Here is a 15,126-nt window from a genome sequence, read left to right as displayed (position 1 = left end):
GTTGACCTCGAACTCACAGAGATCCCCCTGCCTCTGCCTCCCGAGTGCTGGGATTAAAGACGTGTGCCATATCACCCAGGTTTTTTGTTTTTGTTTTCAACATTGACTGTGTTGTGAGTGTACCATAGTAGGAGTATGAGACTCAGGACGTCTTGGGGGACCACATGGGGTTCAGGGTTCGAGTGTTGCCGTCTCTCACGTGTTCATGCCCCAGCCACCAGGGAATCCAGCCAGCAGAGAGTCCATCACCAGATGGGCACCTGCTCTTTGACCTTGGACCAGAAGAACCTCCATGCCAAAATAAATACGTGGTCTAACTTAGAAAGTCTCTGCCAGTGAGTTATCAGCAGCAGAAAGCACGCAAGACATCCAGCGTCAGAGAGGAAGAGCTATGTTTGTGTGGCCTACATTTTTTTCTTTCGAGGGCTGGGTATAAACTCAGGACCTCACAAAGGCTACATAGGAACACTATAAGTGAGCCACGCCCCAGCCCCTCACTGAGGAACTCTAGGCAGGGGCTCTACCACTGAGCCACACCCCAGTCCCTCACTGGGGGATTCTAGGCAGGGGCTCTACCACTGAGCCACACCCCAGTCCCTCACTGGGGGATTCTAGGCAGGGGCTCTACCACTGAGCCACACCCCAGTCCCTCACTGGGGGATTCTAGGCAGGGGCTCTACCACTGAGCCACACCCCAGTCCCTCACTGGGGGATTCTAGGCAGGGGCTCTACCACTGAGCCACACCCAGCCCCTCACTGGGGGATTCTAGGCAGGGGCTCTATCACGGAGGCCCTAGATTTTAAAGGGAGAGAGGACTTTGAAGTGGTGATCTTTGAGCAGAGCCCCACTGATGCAATGGGCTGAGAAGTGTACCTGGCAGAGGGACAGTGAGTGCAAGGGTTTGTGGCTGAAATCAATAGAGGTGTTGGAAGGACACAGAGGAGGCCTGGTAAGTCCAGACGGTGTGAGGCAGAGGTGGGTGACAGGCACACCATACCTGACACCCATTAAAAACTGGGGCAGGGTGGACTGTCCGCACTGGGTGTCACCAGCTGTGTTCTTTAAGATCAAGCCAATTCCTCCTCCCTCCCTGGTCTCAGGACTCAGTATTAGAGTCTGGCCTCGATGGAGATCTGATACTTCAGCTGGTTTGGTTCAGTCACTTTGGCTGAGGGACCACGCCTAGGAAGGTGGGCTCACCTTAAACCATACTAGAGAGGTGCGTGGGACAATTAGTACTTTTCCTTCCCAGGATCCCTTCCCCTAGGGCAATTGCTCATGGACAGCAGTCATGTAGGGTCCTAAGTCTGCCCGCTGTGGCCCTTCGAGTGAGATTGGCTCCCATAGGCTCATGTATTTGCCTGTTTTGTTCCCAGTGGGCTCTTGGGAAGGAGGAGGTGTGTCACTGGCTTTGAGGTTTCAGAAGCCCCTGCCAGGCTCAGTGTTGCAGCAGATCTCATTATAGACGGTTGTGAGCCATCATGTGGTTGCTGGGACCTGAACTCAGGACCTCTGAAAGAGCAGCCAGTGCTCTTAACCTCCGAGCCATCTCTCCAGCCCCACTGCCCAGCTCTTAATTTTCTTTTATTAATGAGACTAAGAGCCTCAAAGAGGGACCCCATTTTCTTCTGCCATGGTGGTCTCATATTCTGAGATGGTCCACAGTGCCTTGGTCCCACATCCCCTTTGTTGACAAATGCGTGAGGAATTATCTTCTTGCCCAAGAAGTAAATGTACCTGTGGGTGGGAGACAGGGAGATGGGAGAGCAGGCAAGGAGAGCGTGATGGCCTCCGCACCCTGATAATCTGTTCCGCTCCTCTGCGGGCTGGAGTGTTACTCCCTCAGTAAAAGGCTTGTCAAGTAGGCATGGAAACTGTAGGGCTGGATCCCCACAAACCACTCAAAAGTGAAGTAGGCATGGCAGCTGCCTTGAATCTCAGAACTCAGGAGGTAGGGGTAGGATCCTGGGGACAAGTTGGCCCTCTGGACTAGCCAGGACCAGTAAGGTCCCACCTCTTGAGTACCAGTGGAGAGGAATAGATTTCTGGCCTCCAAAGGCACATGTGCTCCCCGCTCCAGGGATCCACACACGTGTAAACACACATACACACAGGAAACTCACCCATGGAGTATGTCCACTACAAGGTCTCTTTGGTCTCCCAGCTACTACCCCCTATGACTGGAGATTTGGGGGGAAATGCCCCCTTTTGCCTGTTCACTGTTCTCTACTGGATAACTGAGTCCTAACCCACACACCACCTCCACCAGCGTGAGATCCCCTGGAGCTGTCCAGTGCACAGCCTGTGCCTGCACTCCAGGCAGAACTGGCACCCCAGTCCAGTGGCTGACAGATGGAACCGAGGACTGGTCTGGATTGGCTTTCCCACTGATGTGATTGCAGGCCCTGTTCCTGCAATCCTGGGGAGGCCCGGCGGGTGGCGGTAGTGATGAATTTCTCCCGGTGGCGTGGTGTGACTCCTGGACAGGACACAGTGGTCCTCTCCACACAGGGATCACGTGGGACCCGTGGGACCTACCTGCCCTGAGGACGGCTTGGAGCTGAAGTATGTAGAGATGCAGGGGTTCAAGGCAGGGGTCTCCATAGCCTCTGACTTGACCTTTGCTCTAGGGAAAGGCACAGAGTGGTTTTGCTGTCTGGTCAGCAGGCGGGAGCCTGGTGGGAGCCTGTCTGTGTCATACTGCCCACCCACACTCACCAAAGTGTGCTCTTGCCTCACGTGCAGCCACCTGAGCTCCTCCAAACATCGCTGTCGTCCTTCCTCAGGGAGGCTGGAGGGCCTCCTCTCACACCTCCGCATCTTCTCTCCACATTTCCGATCACGGTACTTCTCAGATCTTCGGGTCTGGCCATTGCTGTGCAAGGCTCACTCCCGTTTTTATTTTTGACCTCATGGAGCACAGGCTGGCATTGAACTCACTATGTAGCTGAGGGTGACCTTGAGTTTCTGATCTCTCTTCCTCTACCTCACAAGTGCTAGGGTGTCAGGAGTGCACTGCCTATCATGCCCTGTTTATCTGGTGCTGGGGTGTAACCCACGGCTTTCGGCATGCAGACAAGTACTTTGCCAACTGAGCCCCAGGACCCAACCCCAGTCCCTTTTTCTTCTGATAGGCAGTGAGCCTCGCTTAGGACAGGACAGAGCCTGGTATTCAGTAGGTGCTTAACATATGCTCTTTTGGGATCAGACTTGGACAAGGAAGAACACGGAGAAGCCATCAATACACTTCAGTGGGTAAAGTCACTTGTAGCAAGGTTGCCAAGATGGCTTTGAGTGATGGAACCCAGTGAGGGTGGAAGAGAAGTGACCCCACAGGGCTGACCTCTGACCTCCACACTGCACTGCAGCACACAGTAAGACTGGCACTCCAATTGGGCGGTGGTGGCGCACGCCTTTAATCCCAGCACTTGGGAGGCAGAGGCAGGTGGATTTCTGTGAGTTCGAGGCCAGCCTGGTCTACAAGAGCTAGTTCCAGGACAGGCTCTAAAACTACAGCGAAACCCTGTCTCTAAAAAACAAAAACAAAAAGAAAAAAAAAAAAAGAAGGGCACTCCTACTAAAGATGAAAGAACTGGGCAGGGCAGTGGGCAGTGGGTTTTGGAGATCATTCTGAGGTATTCATGAGAGAAGTGAAGAAGAGAGGGATCCACGAAGATCTGGAGAGGGAAGGAGCACGTGCTGCGGGAGGGCAAGGGCAGAGCTGTTGGAGCAGGGGCTGTGAGGCTATGAGGCACGCTGACTGTGATGGAGAGAGCAGGGTGAGGGCACAGGTGTGGGGCAGGCAGATTCGCAGGACTCCACCTGCTTCTCAGTACCGGGGGAAGGCGGAGGATGGCGGGTAGCAGATCTTGGAATCCTTTTGCCAGCCCCAGGTCAGGCTCCAGCTTGGTCTCTATCTAGAGGTGGGAAGTTTTTTTTTTTTTTTTTTTTCTGCAATAGAAGAAAGCCAGTGAGATGGCAGCTGGGTGGACTCTCAGCCATGCTGTATGGCACAGCCCTTGTTAACTGAAACAGGATCTCTCGCTATGCAGTTCAGGCTGGCCCTGAACTCTCAGTGATCCTCCTGCCTCAACCTGGGATTGCAGGTATTTGCCCTGTGGTGCTGCAGAGCAGTGTCCCCTGACATGAAGTTGCCCCTCCAGGCAAAGGAGGGGAAGACAAACCACATATTTAGGAAAAATTAAACGTACATGGTTTACCAGGGAACTTCCAAAGGCATGGAAGTGGCGCACACCTGCTGGGGGAGGAGACCAGCTAGCAAAGCAGCAGAAAAAAAGATTGTCAGGCCTGTGCAGCTGCCTGCACATTGTGTAGGGTTCCACAGATGCAGCGACCGAGAGCCATTGCTGTGTTGGGTTGGGTTGTTGATGATGTAGCTGATTTGAGTCATTTCTGTTCCATGTGAGTAACCTCCCACCCAAACTGGTGAAACTGTTACTTTGGTCTGCCATTGCTTCCCTTCCAGAGTGAGTTACGTGTGTGTGTCTCATACAACATGTCCAATGAGGAGGGGTATTTGTCTGGCTCACGGACATGCTCCTATGACCACGAAATGGCCCAACATGTAACCAGTGCTCATAAAAGTGGGTTGAATGGCTGAGTAAAGTTGTGGTTATGCCTAGTGGGAAGCAGTTAGCTAATAAAGCAGCATCTGGATGCTGGGGCCGCAGCTCACTGGCAGGGGCATGTCACAGAAACACATATGGCCAGGACAGGTCACACATCTCCTTCCAGGCCTCCGGGTATGCACAGTCCATGGTCAGGATCCACCAGCAGGAAGGGGTCAGGTTCCTCGCTCACTGTCTTTCCTCCCTGACTTCCCATGTTTGTAGCCATGTGGGAATTCAAAGTCTGCTCCTCTCAAGCCTTAGCTTACAAGCCTCTATTATCTAGAAGACCCATACAGGGACAGCGAGAGGGCTCAGTGGATAATGGTGTTGCCACCAAGTCTCACAAACCTATTTGATCTGTGGAATTCACATGGTGGAAGGAGAGAACCAACTCCATGAAGTTGTACTCTGACCTCTAAATGTGTCAATGCACACACACATGTGTAAAATACTAAAAAGTAAAAGAATATGAGCAAAAAAAAAAAAAGCCAGACATGGTGGCACACACCTTTAATCTCAGCACTTGGGAGGCAGAGGCAGAAGGATCTCTGTGAGCTTGAGGCCAGCCTGGACTACAGAGAAAGTTCTAGTCAAATCTACCTAAGGAGACCCTGTCTGGAAAAAAAAATCAAAAGATAAAAAGAAAAGGAAAGAAAATGAGGGCATCTGTGAATGGAGGAGCAAACCCTTCCAGGTACTGACTGCCAATGCTTGCAGCTTGGTCTACTGTTACAGAACAGTGGGAACAGACCCTGCTGTTAACGACCCTCCTAAGTTTATGACAGTTTTTGTTGGGTTGTTTTTGCTTTGTTGCCTTCATGAATGCTAGGCAGGCCTTTCAGGGCGCACTGGGGATTTGGGGCAGGTACATGGTGCTGAGCTCACCTTCAGATCACGGTGCGCTCCATGGCAGTGAGCACTCTGAGGGGTGGCGGTGTCACATGGCAGTGATGTGTCTTTGCCCCTGCCGCTGGCCTTGATCTGTAGTTCATCCTCAGCTTAGAACTGAGGGAAAGGTCGGTATGGAGGGGAGAAAAGCCCTCACGGGGTGGAGGCCTTTGATTGTTTCCCCAACCTGGATTTTCTTCATTTCTTTCTTTCTCACATGGAAACTTTTTATTTTTAATTTTTATTTTCCCTTTTCATTTGATGGTGCTCAGGATCAGACCCAGGACATCATACTAGTCAAGTTCTGGATCTCAGAACTATGTTCCCAGCCCCTCACTGGGCAAGTCTAGGCAGGGGTTCTACCACTGAGCCACACCCCAGCCCTTCACTGGGAGATTCTAGGCAGGGCCTCTACCACTGAGCCATACCCCAGCCCTTCACTGGGGGATTCTAGGCAGGGGCTCTGCCACTGAGCCATACCCCAGACCCTCACTGGGGGATTCTAGGCAGGAGCTCTACCACTGAGCCACACCCAAGCCCCTCAGTGAGGGATTCTAGGCATGGGCTCTACCACTGAGCCACACCCCAGCTTCTTTTATTTTGAAGCAAGGTCTTACTGAGTTGCCCAGGGTTGCCTTGAACTCACTTTGAACCCCAGACTGGCTTGGAACTTGTGATGCTTTTGTCTCATTCTCCCAAATAGGTGGGATGACAGGCCTGTCACCAGATTGGGCAATGGCTGAGGCTTCATGGAATCAGATCATGAAAGTGCTCTTACTCCCTATACCCACATAATTTCCTCCTTTACACATTTACTCCTGTGTTCTTGTGTTCAGAATGCTTCAGATAGAATCTATTAACAATGGACTGTAATGCCTTTCTAGGTTGGATGTTCTGTGCTGGCAAGGGCTGTGGGAATTTTCAAAATTAGGGCTTTAGCGGAGCCTCAGAAAGTGCCAGCAGGGTGCATGACGTGACTGACATGTTGACAGATGATAAAATTGCACAGATGGCCATCAAGTCCTCTTATTGTGGAAGGACGGCAGGGACATTACTCCTGCTCCCACCCCGCCCCGTGCCACCTTTTCTTGGAGTGCATGTTCATCCCTCAGAACACTCTCTTTGCTAACCACTGCTGGTAGACGTTTTTGTGATCAGTGGTCCACTGAGCATTAAGGTTCTATTGGGGACATTGATTTCGATACGGACATATGATTTCAGCACCCTCAAAGGGGACAGCTTGTCTGAAGTGGATCAAGGCTTCAAGGGCCATCATGGGGGTCTGAGTGTTGGAGCACAGGAAGCTCCTCAGTACCACAAACAGTGACCCATCCTACCATGCCTCTGTCAGGCATCCTCAAGGGCTCAGTGTGTATTGGGCCTGGGGTCACATGAGCACCATATTAGCTCTCCCCAGTTCAGCACCATGGAGAGACACCCTTGCATTGGACTGGGACCCTCAGCAGTTTGGCAACTCCAACCCCACTTCCCAAAGCCACATTCAGCACTACAGACAGTCATGCGAGTTTCGAGATACACCAGCACCTCAGTTACCACACCCTGCCCCTCTCCTCAAGGTCCTCAGCACATGGATCCCCGCCGGATTGTAAGTGTCCAAAGCCGGGTTCCTCTAGACCCCCACTCAGTGCCCTGTACAGAACTGTGGGTAACTTCCTTCAGATAAGGCTGGGTGAGCTAGCACCTGAGCTAGTCCCTCTTTCTCAAGATCATTGTCAGCACTGCGGACAGCTCCCACGGGGCCCCTTGCCTTAACACTCGCTTTGTGACTTTACTCAGGACCTTGGACAGCTCCTGCGCCTTGCCGCGGGTCTGCGTGAGTCAACACCTTGGTTAATTCCCAGTCCCTGGCTTCCCCAGTTCGTGTATCACCTGGGTGGACCCAAAGCTATCTCTTAGTTCCCGCTTGTCAATCAACTGCTCTACGATAACATTTGTCTCACTGTGCAGACTCAGCTGCAGCTCCTGCATTAGTGTGTAGGCAAGTCCCTTATCTTACTCATCTTTGTCTCTCGGCGTCCGAGCTCGAGAGTTGGCACATAGCAGTTTCTCACCAAACACTGGCAGCTCACATTCTGCCATATTTGAAGCCATGTTTGTACCCACGCTGTTGACTTTTAGAGTGGTCAGTCATCCATACGGCTGGTGAAGCTGTCCAAGTGGTAGTTGGCTGGGAGACTGTAGATGAGCACCAGTGTGAACAAGGTTATAGCTGCAGTAAATACCATCGGAATGGTGGGGAGCTGTGTCTCCAGGAAGCCACTGGCTCTTTGGATGCTGCCAATCAAATTCTAGAGAGTCAGAAAGAGGCTGTTAGAGAGATTCCTCAAGGGGAAAAGAAGACCCAGAGGGGCTATTATCTGCACCCACACCATCTTTGGGCACACAAATTGATCCTTTCATTCAGGGCCATCAGAATGAAGACTGTGAGAGACATGTCTGCTTCTGAGCCTTGGTATCCCTTCTGTGTATGGAGATTCACACATGATCCCTGGAGCATTCCAGAGACATTCGCCTGAATTTTGAAATGTTCTTAGGCACCCAGATGGGGCTGGGATGATATAACTGGAGGCAAAATGGTGAGAGGGTAAGGAAAGAAGGGAGAGAAGGAGAGGGACGGCTCAGAGTGTATCTGGGTGGGGTCTGTAGTCTAAGTGCTGATGGCTGACTGCATGTGTAGCTCAGTGGTGAGCACTTGCCTAGTGTCTTAGGGCTTTTTCTGTTGCTGGGAAGAGACACCATGACCATGGCAACTCTTATAAAGGAAAACATTTCATTGGATGCCTTACAATTTAGAGGTTCAGTCCATTATCATGGTGGGACATAGTGACATGCAGGCAGACACGCATGATGCTGGAGAAGGAGCCAAGGGTTCTTACATCTTGATCCCACAGGCAATAGGAAGTGTTCTGAGACCTCAAAACCTGCCTTCACAGTGACACACTTCCTCTAACAAGGCCACACCCACTCCAACAAAGCCACACCTAATAGTGCCACTCTCTTTGGGAGCCATTTTATTTCAAACCACCACATTCGACTCCCTGGACCCAAAAAAACTTGTAGCCATAACATAATGTAAAAATGCATCCAGTCTGCTTCAAAAGTCCCCATAGTCTATAATAGCCTCAAAAATATTTTAAAGTTTCATGCAATCTCTTAAATGTAATCCCCTATAAATCAAAGTAAAAAACATCACATACTTACAACATACAATGGTACAGGATATACATTGCCATTCCAAAAGGTGGAAAAGGGAACATAGTGAAGAAATACTGGACCAAAAGAAGCAAGACCAAAAACCAGCTGAGCTAACTCCAAACTTTGCATCTTCACGTCTGATGTTGAAACGCTCTTTAGATCTCCGACTCTTTTCAGCTTTGTTGACTGCAGCACACTTCTTTCTCTTGGGCTGGTTCCACGTCCTGTTAGCAACTCTCCTTGGCAGGTATCCCACAACTCTGGCATCTCCAGCTTCTTTGGTTCTCCAAGGTAATACAGGCTTCAACTTCATAGCTTCACGCAGTGGTCTGTCTCTCTAGGCCTCCATTCAGGGACACTCCTGACACATGTCTGGCCTCAGCAACTTTCCTTAGCTGCAGAGGAATCTTCCCTACCCCATTTCTTCTGTTCTTAAAGCCAGAACCTGGTATAGGAGGTCCTTCTGTTTGTGTGTTGCTTTCGTTGGTTAATGAATAAAGAAACTGCCTTGGCCTAGTTGATAGGGAGGAACTTAGGTAGGCAGAGAAAACAATTGAATGTTGGGAGGAAGAAGAGCAGAGTCAGAGAGAAGCCATGGATCCTCTGCCTGAGATGGACGCTGGTTAGAATCTCCAGTGAGCCACAGCCATCTGGCAATATACAGATTAATGGAGATGGGTTAAACTAATATGTAAGAGTTAGCCAATAAGCGGTTAGAGCTAGCCTTCTCAGGGCTGGGATTAAAGGGATGCACCCCCCAGCTCTAAGCTTTTCTTCAGTTTTTTTTTTCCCACAAATTGGAAATTTAGCTGGGTGGGTTCTTGCCCTAGGCCACCACTCCCTTTATTCCATTTTTTTAATCTGTTTATCTCCTGGAACACAAGACTTAGCTCCATTCCACTTCCTGGTGCTCTTTTCCTCTTCAAAATTTATATTTTGTAATTTATCCTCCCCAGTCTGCTCGTTTTCATTATAAATCTTCATCAGCGTTACCACTGATAACCACACGACAGAGTCTACATTAGGCTGTTTTGAGATTTCCTCTGCCAACAGAATTAATATAAAAGTCTCCACTTTCGCCTCAGGTGGACAAGGGCAAAAGGGAGATACTTTCTTTAACAAAATACCACAAGAAGCCGGGTGGTGGTGGCGCACGCCTTTAATCCCAGCAGAGGCAGGAGGATCTCTGTGAGTTCGAGGCCAAACTGGCCTATAAGAGCTAGTTCCAGGAGAGGATCTATGGCTAAAGAATTGAGATGTGATAGAGGCAGAGAAGGTCAGGACTCAGTCACTTCCACCCTCAGAGAGAGCTCTGGGTGAAATCTGCTGGGAATCCACTCGGACCCTGAAGATGGTCAGCTCCTGCCCATACACTGTCTTGTTGAGGACACCTGGAGATCAGAGGATCTCCTGATGGCTTGGAGAGACCTATGATCTCATGATTTCAGGGGGTGATGTTTGGACTTCACTCCATTCAGAACATGAGCCTGGGACTGGGATATGGCTCTGTGGGTGGCATACTTGTCTAGCAGGCTTGGAGTCTTAGGATTCTTCACCAGCACAGGCAGGAGCCTGTGATTCCAGCACTCAAGTGGTAGAGGCAGGAGACTGCCTGGTAGCAGTGCAGCCTTGAGAAAGGCCAAGGTGTCTTTCTCTGTCCCACCAGTCAGTCAGCTCCCAAATTATGATGTGGACACTTATTATTAATTATGAAAGCTCAGCCTATAGCTTAGCTTGTCCCACCAGCTCTTATAACTTAAACAAACCTATTTCTACTCATCTACACATTGTCACGTGACTCGTGGCTTTTACTTCTCCTTCTGCATGTCTGTTCCCTCTGCATCCACTTGTGACTCTACCTTCTTCCAGCGTCTTCTGTGCCTGGAAGTCCTGCCTCACTATTGTCTGTTCAGCTTTTTATTAAACCAATCAGAGTGATATCTTCACATTGTACAAAAATATTATTCCACATTTCCCCCTTTTCCTAGATAAAAGGAAAGATTTTAACTTTAATATAGCACAACTGTATACAATAAGAATAATTAATATCAGGTAAGAATTACATTCACAATGTTCAGTCTATTTATATTTGGCAAATTTAGAGAAAATACCCCATTAACTATCCTATCTTGCTGAGTCCAGTTTTGTACCTAACTTACTTTCTACCCTGAAAACTAGGGAAAACTCTGTCTTCAACCCCATCAAAGACCCGAGAAGGATATAATGTTACCTGAGGAAAAGGAAGTGCAGAGCAAGGACCTTCTAAAACTATGAAACAACAGAGACAGCTGGCCGCCTGGACAGGTTCCTATTCAGCAATGGGGCATCTATCCTTGCCCTACAGGTCTAGACTATCTGACAGACTTTTCTGTGGAGCATGAATTTTGAAAGACTGTCCTGCCTTGTCTTGGGCAAAGTTTAGCAGTTACCTTCTTTTGTGTCCTTCTGGTCCAGTTTGGACAGCATACTGCCAGTAATCAAGGCAATTCTAAATAGCTTAGAAGGGCAACAACTATAAATCCAACAGAAGGGACCTAGGGGGTGCCCCTCTGTCTTATGAGACCTTCCGGGTGTGCTGGGGACAGTTGCCTTGAGATAAGAGCTAGTCTGGGGGGGTGTTAGAGCGTCATGATGGTTTATCCCCTCATGGGCAGGGAGCCATGTGGTGACAGAGCACTGACCTCAGGGCTATCCTAGGGGTAGTGAGGAGTGGCACTTCTCCCCACCCGCAGGGCTGGGTGGCAGTTATGTTTCTGTGATAGCTGATCCTATAGGACACAGTAAGCATTTTATCCAGGTTCGCAGTTATTCCAGGCTTGAGAGACCTTTCGGCTCGGGAACTCTGGTCATCGAACTTCCTCAGACACATGGATCAAAACCTTCCCATGTTCGGTGAGATGGCTCAGCAGTAAGTGTGTTTGCCACCAAGCCTGAGGCCCCACATGATGGAAAGAGAGGACTTCTGAGAGTCACCCTCTGACCTCCATATGAGTGCTGTTGGGCATGCACAACAGGCATAATAAGGAATTCTAAGAAATCTTCTGTGGGATGGAGATTTCACTCAATAGGTAGAGTACTTGTTTACACACGCAAAGCCCTGGGTTCCATCCTCAGCAGCACCGGAAGTGGGCGTGGTGGCTCACGGAAGGCAGAGGCAGGTGGATCTTTACAAGTCAAGGTCATCCCAGTCTGCGCGCCCAGAGCCCACATCTCAAAACAAAAAATAAAATAAAGTTCAAAATCATCACCTGGAGCTCCAGGACAGGACAGGCTGGGTTATGTGAAACTATGTACGGTTTAAGAGGGAGGGCTTCAGTCTGAAGAGAGGGCAGGAGACTCCAGGGGGCAAGGAAATAGGCACAAATGTCCAAGGGCATGAGGGAACTGAGCGGCCTCAAAAAACAAACAAATAAAGCTTGCCTGGAGTTCAGAGGGCAGAGCTAAACTGTTAGGGTAAAAATAAGATGCTGTGGATCCCCGAGGGGTGCAGTGGCAGAAACGCTGTTGCTCCCCACTGCAGGTCCCCAAGTGGTGGCAGGGGGTGTGAGTCCATGGTGGGCCACAAAGGTAGCCGGGTCCCAGGCAGGAAGCCACATGGCAGGTGAGAGACCAAGATGGAGAGGCACGCCATGCTGAGTGGCATTGGATAATTATTTAGTGGGTTATGGAGGGGAAGGGGAGAGGGAGGGAGAAGTGGGAGCAGGAAAGAAACAGAGAGAGAGAGAGAGAGAGAGAGAGAGAGAGAGAGAGAGAGAGAGAGAGAGGAGGAAGTGGGGGAGAAGTTGGGGAGAGGAGAGGAGCCATGGCAGCAGCTACCTCTTTTTTTTTTTTTTATTATGTATACAATATTCTGTCTGTGTGTATGCCTGCAGGCCAGAAGAGGGCACCAGACCCCATTACAGATGGTTGTGAGCCACCATGTGGTTGCTGGGAATTGAACTCAGGACCTTTGGAAGAGCAGGCAATGCTCTTAACCTCTGAGCCATCTCTCCAGCCCCCAGCAGCTACCTCTTTGGTTTGGGAGAGACAGAAAGAAAGGAGTCAGACTGTAGGCAGAAGGAAGATCTGGTGGACATGGGGGGGGGGGTGGATGGGCGGGGCTTGTCTCTTAAAGGGACGGGACAGACTATTATATAAGCCACTAGTTAATCATAGAGGTCAGGCAGTTGTGGCACACACATTTAATCCCGGCACATTTAGGAGACAGAAGCAGGAAGATCAGAAGTTCAAGGTCACCCTGGGCTACCCGAGATTGAACCCGTCTAAAAGAAAAACAGAGTCAGGTAGTGGTAGCTCACATCTTTGATCCCAGAACATGGGAGGCTCGCACCTTTAACGCCAGCACTAGACAGGAGGAGACAGGATCTCCCCAATTCAGTCTGAGGATTCATAGAACCAGGAGGCCCCATTCGGTCTGAGATTCCGTCGAGGTAAGGAGTCTAAGGGCCACTGCTCTGCTTCTCTGATCTTTCAGCTTTTACCCTCAATATCTGACACTGGGTTTTTATTTAATAAGACTAATTAGGATCGTGCTTCAAGACCCTGTCTCAAGAGTGAGGTGGGCCCGGTGGTGGCGGCGCACGCCTTTAATCCCAGCACTTGGGAGGCAGAGGCAGGCGGATCTCTGTGAGTTCGAGGCCAGCCTGGTCTACAAGAGCTAGTTCCAGGACAGGCTCCAAAGCTACAGAGAAACCCTGTCTCGAAAACCCCAAAAACAAAACAAAACAAACAAACAAACAAACAAACAAAAGAGTGAGGTGGAGTCGGGTGGCGGTGCATGCCTTTAATCCCAGCACCCAGGAGGCAAAGGCAGACGGACCTCTGAGTTTGAGTCCAGCCTGGTCTACCGAGAAAGTTCCAGGCCAGTCAGGGCTACAGAGAAACCCTGTCTTGAATGCACCCTCCCGCCCCCCCCAAAAAAAATCAAGGCAGAGCAGGGTATAAGTCTATGCGCATGCGCACGCACCCACACCGCCCTTGCGGAGCTGGCCTTCAATTTGTGCACCCACAAGCGTCCACTAGGCTTCCCCTTCTTGAGGGCAATGGCTGCTCTTGGTAAATCAGGTCCATTGCTCCTGACCTAAGTCAGCCTCCTTTCCCAGAAAGGGAATGACGTATGTTAAAGGCGGGGAGGAAAAGAGAGTACACTTGACACGTTCCTGGAAGCCGGGCTCTGGCCCAGAAAGTCTGGCTGGCTGGTGTGTGTGTGTGTTAAAGAGAATGCTGATCTGACTTGGACACAGCTGGAGTTGCAGAGAAATTCTGTCTGAGGTGTTGTCTGCCAGCTTGGACAAATTATTATTATTTTAGTTTTAGGACAGTCTATCATGTAGCTCAGGCTACCCTTGAAATCTCTATGTAGCCAAGGATGACCCTGAACTCCTGATCCCGAGTGCTGGGATTACAGGCACGTCCACCACAAAGGGTTGGTGTAGTGCTGGGGCTGAACCCCGCATGGTGGGACTGGGGTCACTACCAACTGAGGGTCGGCTTAGTCTCAGCTCCAACAGCCTTGCCTCTTGCACGGCGTCTGATGGCCATAATCAATTCTAGTGTACATTTGTCCAGAAGAATTTTCTCTTGGGTCTGGATCTGCTTAGCACACTGGGAATGCAGCCATGAATGTGACAAATGAAATCACGCCTGTGAGTGTGGACATCTCTTGAGAACTTAAAAGCCCAAGGTGTATTTTTCCTCCTTAAATCTTACAGTTCACAGTGAGCTGATATGGCAAACAAACAAACAAACAAACAAAAAACAAAAAACATAATCCTAGGCTGCATAAGTCCCTCCTTAAAAACAGACAGACAGACAGACAGGGCTGTGTGTGGCCCACACCTTTATTCATAGCACTCAGGAAGCAGAGGCAGGCGGATCTCTGAGTTCGAGGCCAGCCTGGTCTACAAGAGCTAGTTCCAGGACAGGCTCCAAAACCACAGAGAAACCCTGTCTTGAAAAACCAAAAAAAAAAAAAAAAAAAAAAAAAAAGAAAGAAAAAAGAAAAAAAGAAAAAAAAGGGGCTGGAGAGATGGCTCAGGGGTTAAGAGCATTGCCTGCTCTTCCAAAGGTCCTGAGTTCAATTCCCAGCAACCACATGGTGGCTCACAACCATCTGTAATAAGGTCTGGTGCCCTCTTCTTGCCTGTAGGCATACACACAGACAGAACATTGTATATATAATAAATAAATATTTAAAAAAAAAAAAGAAGAAGCTGGGCCTAGGGCCAATGAGGTGGTTCATAGGTCAGCAAGACTGAAGAGCTTGGTCCCTGGGACCCACAAGGTGAAAGAGAAGGCTCTTGAAGGTCCCTCTCTCCTCTCCATGTGGTCGTGGGCCATCAGACGGCTCAGGGGTAGAGGTGTTTGTCCGCTGCCGAGACTGACAGCCTT

Source organism: Chionomys nivalis, chromosome 4 (assembly GCF_950005125.1).
Source record: "Chionomys nivalis chromosome 4, mChiNiv1.1, whole genome shotgun sequence".
Classification (NCBI taxonomy): domain Eukaryota; kingdom Metazoa; phylum Chordata; class Mammalia; order Rodentia; family Cricetidae; genus Chionomys; species Chionomys nivalis.
Note: the sequence above shows the minus strand (reverse complement) of the source record.